Here is a 14,389-nt window from a genome sequence, read left to right as displayed (position 1 = left end):
TAGACATACAGTAGTGGAAGATGACCTGATCAGCAGTTCACACAACCCATATGTTTCCTCCTTGTTGACAATCACAGCCATCTAAAGCTTTGTTTCTGTTTCTGGCAGCCTACCTACACCTGTTGCTCAAAATCCAGTCTTATTGCTGTAAGGTCGCCATTCTGCTGGTTTTTTGACATCTCCATGCTTCACCACATCTAAATCTGATGAAGATACCAAAAGAACAAAGTGGTGACAAACCAAGAGACTTGTGAAACGTAGAGGTTCAAGATGTTCAAGATGAAGGTCCACCATGTCTTGGTGGAGCTTTTCGAGCTGGGAAGAAGGATGAACAAAAAAAAAATCCTCTCCTCCCTCCATCCTTGTTTTAAAAGACAACAGAGCAGAACGGCAGCAAGCAGCAGCAGCAGCAGCAGCAGCAGTCTGAAATATAGCTCATTTGTCAGTGACTCGGGAATGCTATGACCTTCCAGAGACGGGCAGACTTTGCCAGCTCAGCGGTTTCTCTTTCGCACCGAATTACAGTCGTTGTCCGCATGAGTGAGAACGGCTCCCCACATATAAGATGTGACCTAAAACAGTGGAGGAGATATGAGAAGTAACATGTTCTATTAACTTAGGAATAGCGAGTGCTTAGATAAAGCAGTGTAGGTTAAAGCCAAAAACTCAATGGAAGCATTGACACATGGAGTGCATGAATGGGGCTCAGGATGTCTTTATAATAATATATATATAAAAAAAAAAAATAATAATAATGATAAAAGTATTTTATTAGAAAAGAGGGGCTTTTCCATGCATGTTTTCCGTTTGGTTTGAAAACAGGATTAAAGCAATATGTGGCAGGTAAGAATAGTATATTATTTGGACACATTTTTAGTTTCAATGCCATGGGCCAGTGCTGGGACTCACACTTACAACCTCCACCACAACACCATGTATAATAACCCCCCCCAAAAAAGCTGAAGGAACACGCTAAAATGCAAAGTGTCTGAAAAATCGCTGATATTTGCTTGAAGAACTTCAACCAAAACCTTTGCAACTTTTGCTCACTTGCTGACTCCTGATAATCTCTGTTTTGCTGTGCACTGTTGCTGGCAGCGTTTCTGCAAATATCTAAACCATATCTGTGTTCATCGAGAGCCAAAGAAGCATAAATAACACGAGGCAGCTGTGCAGAATACATGTACACTGTCGTCCTTGATATCCCGGGCTATTAATAAACAACCAGCAGGCTACACTACTGCACTGCTCTCAAATACGATTCTTCTCCTTTCCCTCTGCTGATAAATTTGCATGGCTTGTTTACCCTGCCAAGAAAATCGTATATAGTCACTTGTATTGACAATAACAATGATAATTTATTTCCTGCGCATATAGGAAAAATTTATTGTTTTTTTCATTACAGCTGTTGCATAGCTCCAGATTAAAAGTGTAGGTTGAAAAAGATTATATTGCGGCTGTGGCTCCTTTGGTAGGATGACAGAAAAACAGTTTTCCCCAAGTTGCTCCCAGTGGAGGTTGATCTGTGTGTGAATTGGTGAATCTGCTCCAGTTATGTCACTTGAGGTGTACACGCAATGTATCACACAGATCTATTGCACATTTTCTAGTTTTAATCAATCCGAAGTTTATATAATGAGTATAATTATTTTGACATTAGAAAAGATTTCCTCAATAGAGAGCTTGCTTTTATACATAATACTGGTTTATCCTATAAAAGCAGAGGGGACATAAATAATGGGATTATTTTTGTTTAAATATCTCGAGACTGTATGCTGGTTATACATAAAACACATTACAAGAGAAATAGATATACTGGATTGAAGATGTTGCTGCTTGTGCCATGTAAAAATATGTAGTGTGAAAAGTCTAATAATAGCATAGTGAGTTGGAGCGCAGTAGCGGTATTTCACAACCTACACAGCTATATGATTTTTTTATTTATTTTTGATCAGAACAGCGCACAAAAATCATAATAAATTTTGTAATTTCAGTATAAGGCTTTGAACAACTAACATCTAAAACGAGCTGTGACTCCATTGATCTCTGTTCAACAATAAGCATTCAATTTTACCAGCAGAAAGTTAGTTCATCAGCTGAAATATTACAGTTAACAGAGCAGAACTTTAAATAATTCAAAAGCTATGAGTAAGCCTGGAATTATTTATGAGCCTGGTTTGATGTACCGCAGGAGGACTCCTTCTTACATAAGATGGAGCACTGTAGTAAACATAAGCTACGTGTTTCTTCCCCATCTCGCATTCTGGTTGAGCGTTAAAGAGCTTCCTATAGCGACACGGTTTGCAGCAGTTGACCTCGAGGCCAAAAATGTGTTCATGTCTCGGCCGCTCGGAGAGACGAGTGGAAATTGCTGAATAACTGTGAGGAGGAGATTTGTTTTGTTGTGATGAGGACTTTGGTTTTTACTCCTCATCCCGGGTGCTCGAATGCCCACTCGCTCTGATTCCTTTGGACCACTCACTGAATCGTTCACTGGAGTGTGTGCTGAAAATGCCTCTTAACCTTCAGAAGACCTTTTTTTAATAGTTTAATACAGCAGGACTTTTAAAGTGAAAAGACATTCAAAAGATGTGTGGAGACTTGAATTTTAAATCTGAGGCCATTTTAGACTGATACATCTTATTTTCTCAATTTGTGTGTTTTTACCAGCAAAGCAGTGGAATATAATATACAACCTTTTATTTAGTGCACAGAGGAACAAATTCCACTTACAATCTTAAATCAGGAGCTTATAAAATCAAAACAAATAGCCTGTGAGTAAAACAAGACAGTTTCACAACACCAGTAATCAGAATGCCAATAAATCAATGAAGCCAGTGAACAATAAAGTTTCAGGATATACATTTCTCTGTTATAGTTTCTGTTTGAAAAAAATATCAAGGCACAGTTTGTTTGCTTGTTCCCATCTTTCTAACTCACAATGAAACACAGATTGTATCATACAATGCTACATTTTGATTTTATTATTCCCTTTTCTCATTTTGATGAGGCTCCTCTCATTCAGTAAAAATAAGTTCAGTTAAAATTTTCCATAATTTTAACTATCTATTTAAAATTCATAATAGCGAGTACTTGACAGCACATCACAGTCAAATACAATGGTTTTGCAGTGAAACATTGCTTTAATTACTCACTATGGGGGTAATTAAAAAAGTTGGATCCTGATCTGTGTTATTGCTACTGATCATGCTGGTGTGACAACACTGGTAGAACTCCATAACAATAAAAATACTACAGCCACCCCTACCCCCATCATATTATCCTTGCCGCCTGCAAAAAGGTGTGATGCCTTCAAATGGGTGCACCCAGAGTGGAGACATATTTTCAGTTCTTTTTTTTTTTAAATCAATTTAATCAATTCATTCATTCAATCACTTTTACCTTTTCCGAAGTCTTATTTTATCCAAACAATTTTACTTGTACTTAAACCTTCTTCCCACTCTGTTTATTCACAATACTTTTCTGTCTTTGATCTGATGCTCTGTTCATTTTCTCCATTCCAAATGGTTGTGGGTTTCCATCCCAGCTGGGCCTTTTCTTTCTGTTGTTGTTTTTTGTTTTGTTTTTTCCACTGTGTAAATTCAATATATTCCCACAGACTCAAAATATGCCTTTGAGGTTTACTTAGTGAGGGATGTGAGTGTGTGTGGTTGTCTGTCTCTGTGTTTGTCTGAATTGGATAAAACAGTCTGGGAGTCGATGGATACAACTGGCCTGATACAGAGACATCTTCAAACATAACTGCCACTGTTTATTTGAAAAATAGGACTAAATAAGATTACTATTGGTTCAACAGGACAGGGTAACTCAATATATACACATATGAGGTATACTTAGAAGCTCAAGGGTTTGCCATAATAGGTATAGAAATGGACGAGATGACACTATTTGTGTATTTTTTTCCCTGCGCTGTGTCACAGCCTGAGAATAGGCTCATTATAGTTAAATGAAACCAAAGGTCCAGATGATTATTCTGGGACAGTAATAGCCACAGTGGGTTTTGAAGTGCATTATCCGCACACTAACTACAGCAAAAAGGAGGCCTAATGGATCCGGCAAACCTGTGCTTAAACCAACAGGGCCGAGCGGCGTCCTCTCGTTGCCTCTCACAAATAAAATAAATATATAAAAAATAGTGGCTTGTTAAGGGAGTAATTAAAAGAGGGATTCGTTTATGGGTTTAACCTGTCAGCTCCATCAAGATGAAAGTGCTGAGCCGAGGATATACTGTCGTCGGCAGATTCACCACCCGAGGACTTCCCAGCTGTGAGTCATACCAGGGTTTATTGATGTGTGAGACATGCAGGAGTGGGAGGGAAAGCCGTCTTGCAGGAAACTCTTGACTCCCTTCACTGCTCATCTGCCCGGCTTCTTTGAAAGAGGAATCCACAGAGTAATGCAAATCAACTCCGATCAATGTCAGTGAAGAGACGGTGGCACAATAGAAAACCAGCTCACATTATTTCCATCACTTACATCTTTTCTCCACCTGTCAAGATGTTCATTTCTCCCTTTGTGTACAAGCTCCCTCCAACCGTACGCCCCGATTGTGTGCCTTTTCTTTCTTCTCAAGTGAAAGCAAGCCCCCCAACTGCGATATCTCACAAAACTTTGATGTCTATGAATGCTTCTTGCAAGCATTGATATTTATTGGGTTAGCGTTACTAAATGGTTAATACAAGATTATTAATATGGTTATACTCACTGAATGTCTCATTATTTGACATAAAAACAGTTGGAGAGCTACTGTCTTGCTCTGTTACTATTTCACTAAGCTCCTGAACTAGCTCTGTCCTCATGAACGCAACATAAAAGATATCATCCTCCAAATAGCACATACCTTTCTTAACAGTACCTGTGATGTATTTGAGCACATACACACATTTCAGCATGGAATCTATAGAATTATCTGCATGTTTGTAGTTTATTTCAACATTTTTGTTCCTTTCTCTCTGTAAACTTGTCTTTCGTACAGATATTAGAGCAGTTTGCGCCAACTATTTAATGTACATTTATCTGAACCTCATAAGTGAATCAGCTATTATAGTGTACCTTAAATTGCTTCCAATTCAGCTAATGTGCCACAGCATTGCCATAATATAACCTTATATAGTATGGGAACTTTTCTAAACAGACCTAAATAACTCGTTACTTTTTATTTTCTGTATTTTTTCTTCTTCTAAGTTTCAGTCACTCAGTAAATTATATTACATTACGAACACTGAGAAAGCCGATAAGTTTGTCTTTGGATTCTGGGAGGAAATACAAAGTAAACCTACACAGAACAAGGGAGAACATGCAAACTTCACACAGGAAGGCCATGGCCTGGAAGAAAACGTTCTGTACCTATTCCTAAATGTGTTTTTTTGAGTGTCAGATTGATCTACTGAATTCCTTTTAGGTTTCATAAATGACTGCAGAAAAGTGGTGGCTTTGGGATAATGTTGCCACATCTGTTGAAGGACGTTGTAAATACAGCCTTATGTCTACCAGACCATGGAACAATGAAATGCACTCCAGTTCTGAATAGCTTGCCTCCTGCTTTTGCACAGAGCTCACGTATCTGTTCCATTTCTGGCACCAATCTTTTAAGGACACCGTCGACTCACTGACTTTGGAAGAACTTTAGAGGGAACCTCGTAACTATCCTGACCTCATCTAATGCAGCTTGCCTCATTCTCGTAAAAATAGCTCGGATGCTTGTTCAAGAAATGCGGTATTATTTGAATAAAAACCCGAGGACTGCATGGAAGTTCAACGAGAACATGCCAGCGATTTATTATGGTTTGAAAAAGATTGCTCTCACAGGAATTGTCCACACCGCCATCGTTCTCACTGGAATCACAATAAATAAAAGCAGGGTGAAAGCTTGGGGAATGACTTGAGCGTGTGCTTTCAGAGTACAGAATGCCTTTGTTCAAGAATCGTTAAGAAAATCTAAAACATAAATGAATAATCAATGTTTATTTTTGATGCATTTAGGTCTGAATGTGAAAACCATGTAATTGAATATAATTGGGCTCATATTAAAAAGCAGAGCAGGATTACCATTGCTTCAAGTCTTACACAATTATACTTAAAAACAGTTGATTCAGACTCTGCGCTTCCTTGTCAACTTCTTCTGAGCTGTTTTTGTTTATTTCTTTGGCTGCATGGCCTGACATCAGCCATAACATTCTGACAAACTGCCTGATGCTGCCTGCTGTGGTTTGTAGAACCAAACTGTTCGCAGCAGATCTTTCAAGTCCTGCAAGTTTGAAGGTGGATTGTCCAGCAGATTGTAAACATCAACATCATAGTTTGAACAAGATGCAAGGGAACAACATGAGCTGGTGAATTTTTGTATTTTTTTTTTACATCACAGAGATTGTGAGGTGTTGCGCTTGTTGATATAATGGGATCACATTGCACCAGGAAAGAAGGAAAGCCAGCAAAGGCAGTGTAATCTTTTGGTGAATGTTGTTCAGTAATCCTTCCTTGGGTGACAAAACAACACATTTGAAGTGTAAACTGGGCCTCAAAATTTCCATATCAAGTATCTAAGGGATGAGTTCGTTACAACAAACAAGTCTGACCCTTCCATGATAACCGAACAGGTTTTAAATCTGCATCTCGCTGAGTCACGGTGAGAACAGGTGGAGGAAAATGTCTTCGACAGTCATCGGGGAGCTGGTCAGTGATGCCAGGAAAAATATCAGTGCAAACTGCATTTTGGCTCTAGTCTCTCTAAGCTGGTGCTGTATGACACCAATAGACCATAGGGTTGTTAGAGAGGGACTCGACTGACATCATAATAGGATTACCCTTGTCAATTATTTCTGGAAGGACTCTGCACTGTCATACCAGTCTTTGTGCGCTGATTCAATTACACACATGCATGTGAACACCCACCATGCATAGGCAACATGGGCTCCCTTGTAGACATACCTGTGAGTTTATTTGCTTTCTTCACACAAAGCCACTAAAACGCAACTGAAAAGGTGTCGGCTGTCATGGAAATGTGACTAACGAAGCCCCCCCCCCCAAACCCCTTTCCACTGATCTCCACGCCAGGGCTGTTTTCCTCGTCTGCTCCGTTTGCCGCCGCGTGTGATCAATGCTTGTTGTCTCTTCTTTAACCCTCACCCGAGGTTGTCTTGCATCACCTCATGTCTCTCCTGGACAATAAATCAAACGTGAATCCCTGAGAGCGGCGGTCAATACTTCATAGTGCCGCTGTCATTTGCTGCTACATAATTCACCCTGATATGTGCGGCCTTCTGGACCAGGCGCTCCCGAGTACCATCCAGCTGTAAAATATGTTCTATTAAATCGTGAATGAGTTGATTGAATTATAATTGATATTCACTAATCATGTTAGCTGAACCTTTTGTGCTGCTAAAGAGATCAGTGTACAAATTTGATTTGAGAAAGGAAAGGAATTCAGGCAGCAACTAATTTCAATATGAAATGTAATTATACATGCTGCACATGTAGAGTGGGAATAAGTGTATGAACTGGTGTGAAGTTTGAAAATTCTTTATGTGTGAATGTCAGTTTGCTTCCACAGTCCAAAAACACGCTGGCCATGTTTATTGTCACTAAATTGCCCGTAGGTGTGATTGTGCGTCTTAATCCGTATGTGCCTTTTGATGGAAAGGTTTTCAACTGAGACCGGCTCGAGTAACAAACAACACTCAGTTAAAGTGTGTATTTAAACAAATCGTCAGTAAAAGGGGGTATTTATGCTCAGCAGATGCAATTATACGTTCAGTGGCCTCTGCTTTCTGGAGATGATAAAACAATGTATATTTAGACAGATCTTTGTGTTGAGGTTCATCTTTCAGAGTGTTTTTAAAAATAGATTTCTGCATAAAAAACTCCACGATATGATGCAAAGTGTGAAAATTGAAAATATGGTCTTACAGTTGGGAAGAACACACAAGAAGACACATCATGTTTGAATATAAATATTGTAGTATATGGAATAAAGACAAGCTGGTTTTAAAATTGGGCTTGGTGCAGAAAAACTTACCATCCCATTACTTTAAAAAAAGAAAAAAAAAAGAAGGGAAAACATAACTTCAGAGCCAAGCTTCTTTTTGAGGATTGCATGTTCTCCCTTTGCTGCATAGTTTTTATCTACACTGTAACAACAAACAGCAATGTTCATAAAATGTTCATAGAGTAAGTAAATTGAAACCCAACAAAATTAGTATATGTTTTTGGAAGGATTACGTTAACTAAAATATAAATTGTTTATCTTACAGTTTTGGTATTATATTTATAGATTGTTCCCTTGAATTGATTTTATGAAGTGTGTTGCTTGGGTATTCCATTTAGTGTGTGTTAATGTCATCCACATTCTTACAAAATGTGCATCCAATTTAGTTTCAACCACTGAGACCATGTAAACATTGTATATTAGATTAGTTTATCGGTAAATAGAAAAAGTGAGAAAAATGTGCTATTTCTCAATTATCAGAAGAAAAAGTAAATAGTGAAATAAATACAAATTGCCATGGCAATGTCAGTTCAACAAAAGTTAATTAAATCTGGAAATGTTGTTTTCATAAACCAATTCGTATGCCTTCAGGGTGTTTCTTATTTGTTTAAAGTAACCATTGGGCACGTGGATAAAAACGGCCAGTGCATAGATAAGGACGACGCTCCACGCTGCACCTCAACAATTCTCAGTTGCTCACATGACTGCAAAAACACACAGTTAAAAAGATTCGGTGCATTTCTCTTAAATATATTTCAACGGAGTGACTTTTGAATGTCAGTGAAGCAAAAGCTGTCAAACCCTCTTAGATTAGATGGTTTGGTATAAACGCCATATCTGGTCATTCAGGGGAGCCATCTGATGTGTCTTTTAGACCTCAAATGTGTGACACAACATGCACAGGGAGAACATACAAAATCCACACAGTAAGACCACCAACGAGACTCAAGCAGGAATAATCTTATTTTGAGACAGGAGCGCGAAACAAAACATCTTTCTGCAGCTTTTTGAATGAGTTTTGTTGTTGTATATGTACTGAGTAGAGCGCACACGTGGTGGCTGAGATTCAGGTTGTGCAGCCAGGTTGTATTTTAAACCAAAGTTTGGCCGTCTGAACAGCGTTCTCTCAGTGGAGAGTGACGAAAATCAAAACACAATTTGGACGTAAAAAAGATTTCGTAAGACATGGTGCACACGTCCAAGAAGTATGAGGTTCTTTCTCGTTTCAAATATTACATGTTGTAACACCCGTCCCAGCCTTTCTCTACTCTTCTCTTTACGCCTCTCTCACTGTCTCTTCACCCAACCTCTAGCTGACAAGAAGGGGGAAAACCAATTAACATCACTGTCACTATCCATCTATTATCCTCCATCCTAATGGAAGATGGCAAATTATGGACTGCAATATGGGATGCCAGTTCCCACCTCCTTTGTGTGTGTGCGTGTGAGAGAGAGAGAGAGAGAGAGAGAGAGAGAGAGGGAGAGAGAGAGAGAGAGAGAGAGGGAGAGAGAGAGAGAGAGAGAGAGAGAGAGAGAGAGAGAGAGAGAGAGAGAGAGAGAGAGAGAGAGAGAGAGAGAGAGAGAGAGAGAGAGAGAGAGACAGAGGTCTGAGGATGAGGTAAAGTAGTTTCTTCCATTTACCCTGAAAGGAGTTTGATAACTCTCAAAGTGTGACCAGAAACTGCATTTAAGACATCAGAGGGAATTATAAGGGACAGCAGATGACTTCACATGACACACAATGTCAACAGTGACTTACAGTTACCTTGACAATGAGCTTGTCAGGGGATAAATGTCATGAATGACAGCTGGGGTGATGCTTCTGCCAGATCTTCATGAGCACTACTCGACATATTCTCTGCTAAACCATTTTCCAACCTCTTAATCCTGTCAGTCTAAACTTTTCCAACACTATCTTCTTTTAAAATATGCAAGAGCGACAAGTGATAGTGTTTCAAGACCTTCATTTCATACTGCACATACGATGGACTATAGCCTTTTTAATGTTTGTTAATTAATTCACTTTATTGAAACCAAGAACAAACTCTGAGCTGGTATTTTTACTAAACTGTACAAGAAAGAAGATCACGATATGTTTCCTTTTCTTCACTCCAAATTCCAAACCTTTGTCGTCGATGAGGTACATCCCTGAATCTTCAGTTTCTCTAAAAATCTGAATTTCTAAATAAAGAAGACAAAATAATGGAGTGTTTTGAACACGGCAATCTAAATATTTGAATTTGAATTTTATTTCGGTAGTCAAGTCAAATTAAAAACAAGGAAAACCCAACACACAAAGCAAAAGTGACAAATCAGCCACTCAACCACCAGAGAAAATGCAGCTGTAGCAGATTTTCTGGAAAACACCTCAAAGTGCAAAGAAACATGGCACACAGACAGCCTTGTCTGCAGTGAAGAGGCCTATTTCTGAAGGAGCTCACAGACCCAATGGTTCAAGTAATCATAGTCAATAACAATTTAAAATGCATAAAACAAATGACTGTTAGTCTTTGTCACATCATATTAAAAAAAATTTTCAGATAGTAAGAAAACAGCTCTGTTGCTATTTCACTAAGCTGCTGTTTACCAGAGGAAAACCTCATCAGCCCTAAACCAACCAGCAGCATTTGTGTGATGCATTTGTAGCCTTGAATAAATGTCAGTTTACATTTATCAGAGCTTTCTGCTGCTGCTGTCTGCATGTTGTTCGTTTGGTTGCTGCTTATTCTTGTTGTCATAAGTTAATAAAGGAGTTTTGTTCAAGAATTGGTAAGATTCAGATTCATAGAGCGTCTTCCTCCAACTAAATAATGTAACTTCAGCTTAACTTAATGGATGAACCAGTAAAAGTCATTAAACTGATCCAGTGTTGGTACAATAATATAACTGAACATTATGACGACAGCTCCAATTGAGGAGCAGGAGGGCAAAAGAGAGAGTTTCCCAAGTAACAAGCTACATTTGTTTACTCGAACATATGAAGTAACAAGCACATTGACTGCAAAGTCAACCTTGCACAAACCTGCACTGAAAACTATTTACACTAAAATATGCACATGGCTCCTAAACAGCCTCAATGTACTGTCGGTTAGGGACACCATTATAGCAGAGGATTTATAATTAGCACTTGTACCAGAGCTGCAAAATGAGGAATAAAATAACGACAGTCAATGAGCCACGGGAAAATGCTATTTTTGGTTTCTATTCATTTTCTCTCCTACCAAGAACCTTCCATGACAACAGCCTGATTTTTCTTTTGCCCTGTGATCTTTTATGTGTCACATCTGCAAACCCCCAAGGTGAGCAGATACTTTTGTCTCCAAACCCTCTGCAAATGCCAACGTGTCAAATCATTTTGCTCCTCAAAGAAGAAAAATTACACAATAAATCATTTAGAGGCACAGGAGTTTGAGATTTTGTTCTTGTGCTCCTCGTGAGCGATTTAATTCATACAATATGCTGAAGTTCTTGTGTTTTAGATTTAGTAGCTTTTAACCAAACAATCCTATCGCAATGATCAATACTTGCCTCAGGTGTTATTATTTTTAATCTATGTTGTCCTTTTATTGGCAACAGGAGTTTAAAAATTACAAAGCAATTCGCTCATTGTTTTGGTATGGCTTATTATGTCTTACTTGAATCATTTTTAGAAGTGAAATTGTGCCTCGTTCCTCTCTGTTCAGACACAACCGCCACTTCAGAAGGAAGCTGGCTTTCTTCTGAACAATAAAATAGACCAAACAACCCCTTTTGGCCTGAACCCAGCGATGCCGGAAAGTGCTTCAGGGCTCTACCTTCATCTATTCCTTTTCATGTCTTTTTCCATCACGGAAAAAACAAAGAGCTAAGCAAAGAGTGTAAAACATCATCTCTGAAGCCCTCCCGTCTCTGCGGACAGCCCGTGTGCTAATTACAAGCTCTGCACAGGACATCTGCGTGAGTGTGTAGGTGTGTAGATGCTGTCCAAATGCATGCGTGAGCGAGTGTCATGTGAAACTTAATGCAATGAGGCAAGTGTGGGCGGCGGCATAGCCGGGGCACTTTGGTCACAGCAACATGTAATCTGTCTTGCGTTATTCAGGCGACCTGTGGACTGGAAGGAGCTTCAATGAGAACAAAAACAGACAAGAGCTGGATGACTGAAGCGAAGCGATTAAACAAACAAGTACATGGATGTGGTACAGAATGTTAAGCAACGAGATGGAGGGAGTAGAAAGCGGTGGAACCATGAAGAGGAAGGGGAGGCTGGAGGCCTTGAGGTTTTCGATACTTGAGATGGGGACATTGTGGTCTGCACAAAGAACTGTGAGGCGCCTCGGGTAAAGTGGAGGTATAGCGCTTTCTATGAGGAAAGAAATGAACACTGACTCTGTTTTCCCCTCTGGTGAAGAACCATCAGGTCGTAAGGTGTCAGTATGTGGATATAAAGAAGTCACTGGGGGTGCCCAGAAGTCGGAGCTGAAAAGAAATAGCTAAGCGTTCGGCAAAGCTGAATTCTCGCTTTCTTTTGTTTCGCAATGTGTATGTGTATGTATAGCTGAATGAGACACATACTTCACCATCCATTTGATGTGATGCCTCTCTGAACATATATATATATAAAGATCAAACAAGCAATTTATGTTACCAGGAGGCAGCAAATTAATTTCTATTTTCAGTTCAGTTTTATTTCAGTGGTTATCTCATGACAGATTCAAGTAAAGTATTTAGAAAGTAAAGCAATGTTTCAACAGAATGTACAGATGACAAGAGAGAATAGACAAACCAAAAACACAACCAGACTCTGAGCTGGAGAATATCTGTCTCTGGAAAAGTCCAGAAGTACAAAAAAAAAAAAAAAAAAGTAAAAGTACAGACAGAGGAGAGATGATCTAAATTACTGCATTGAATCAGGTCTTCCGAGTGAGATAACTGAAGAAAATGGTTCAGGATCACCTGACGACATATAAACCTAATAACAAAGGAAAGCTTTAAACATGAGTGAAATGAACCAAAATTTTGAGTTGGCTTCATATGAGAAGAGCCCGATTTCTCCTCTTATTCGATTTTTGGAAACCTCCAGTAAATCAACACTCAAGAACTGAGGTTTCTCCTGGTATATCTTGGTTGTAGAGCTTAGCTCATGAAGAGAAGACAATTCAATTCTATTGCATTGAGAAAAGTAAATCCAGATGGGATCCAACTCTTAGCTCCTCCTTCTTGTCTGGAAAAAAAAAAAAAGAAACGTCGCCCCTTTGAGCTGGTCTCCTCCTCCTCCTGCCACCTCCTCTTCCTTCCCTTCTTCCCCCTGTGTGTTCAGAATTGTAATTAACCTTGCTGTAACCTGCTCCGCTGCTCACCGATTACAGAGGCCTTTCCTCTTGTTACTTAACGCTCAAAGGTATCGTGACCCTCGCGATCCTTTTTTTTCTTCAAATGCTGCTTTATGAAAGAGCGGACCCTCCCGCTGAGTCTGCTGCTGCACTTGAGACATTTCAAGTTAATAATGAATAAATAAATAAAGGTTTCAGTAATGATTTTGCTGAACTTCACTTGTGGGCATTCCCACCGGGAACCTAATTCAGTCAGTCTTGTTCCAAAGTACTTACTCAGTGGTTTGAAAGTTATGGCAAAAACAAGTGATTGCTCACATTTTAAAATACTTTTTTTTTTTTAAGGAGGTGTGTGTGTGTGCGTGTGTGTGCAGTGTATGAGCGGGAAGATGAGTGGAGTGTGTAATTACAGGGAAAACAAAGCAACGCATCCTGATGCATTCTAAAGCGGACCTTGCTAACAACCCCCTTTGTTTTGTACGCAAGAAATTATGCGCCCACCAGGGCGTATAATTAGAAATCAATTAAACTCCATATCCCACAACCAGCTGAATTGCGCCGAACAATTTTAGCAGTATGTTCTTGAAGTTTACGCACCCCAGGGCCGTAATATTTAGAGGCGTGGAGAAGATTGTGAAAAAAAAATGTCAAGTTCAGTTGTATTGTGGCGGAAGTGGGCGTGATTTTGTACAGAATGAGATTGAAAGAGAAACGGGAATTTGTCATCTGGAGATACTGTGGTCTTGGTGAGGTGCTTGGGATTTTTTTGTTTTTACTGAATTAGGTCGGCCTGGCCTGGAATGGAAGACAGCAGAGGAATAAAAAAAAAACGATATTGAATGTTTATGTATATCTGATGTTTTACTGCTTCATTGTTTCAAGAGTAAAGTCTGAGTACATGTTAAAACCCTACTTTGGGATGGCTTGTCCTGTTTTGTCTTTACATAATTAAAAATGGAAAAGCAGAGGTATGAGCTGACAAAAGTGAGCAGTGACAAATTGAGGTGACGACCGTTTTGTGTCGTGTGCATCGTGTCAACAATACGTCTTTGTTTTACGAAGACACGACGCA

This window comes from Blennius ocellaris, assembly GCF_963422515.1.
Source record: "Blennius ocellaris genome assembly, chromosome: 15".
NCBI classification, from domain to species: Eukaryota; Metazoa; Chordata; class Actinopteri; order Blenniiformes; family Blenniidae; genus Blennius; species Blennius ocellaris.
The sequence above is the reverse complement of the archived record's forward strand: the minus strand, read 5'-3'. Positions refer to the sequence as shown.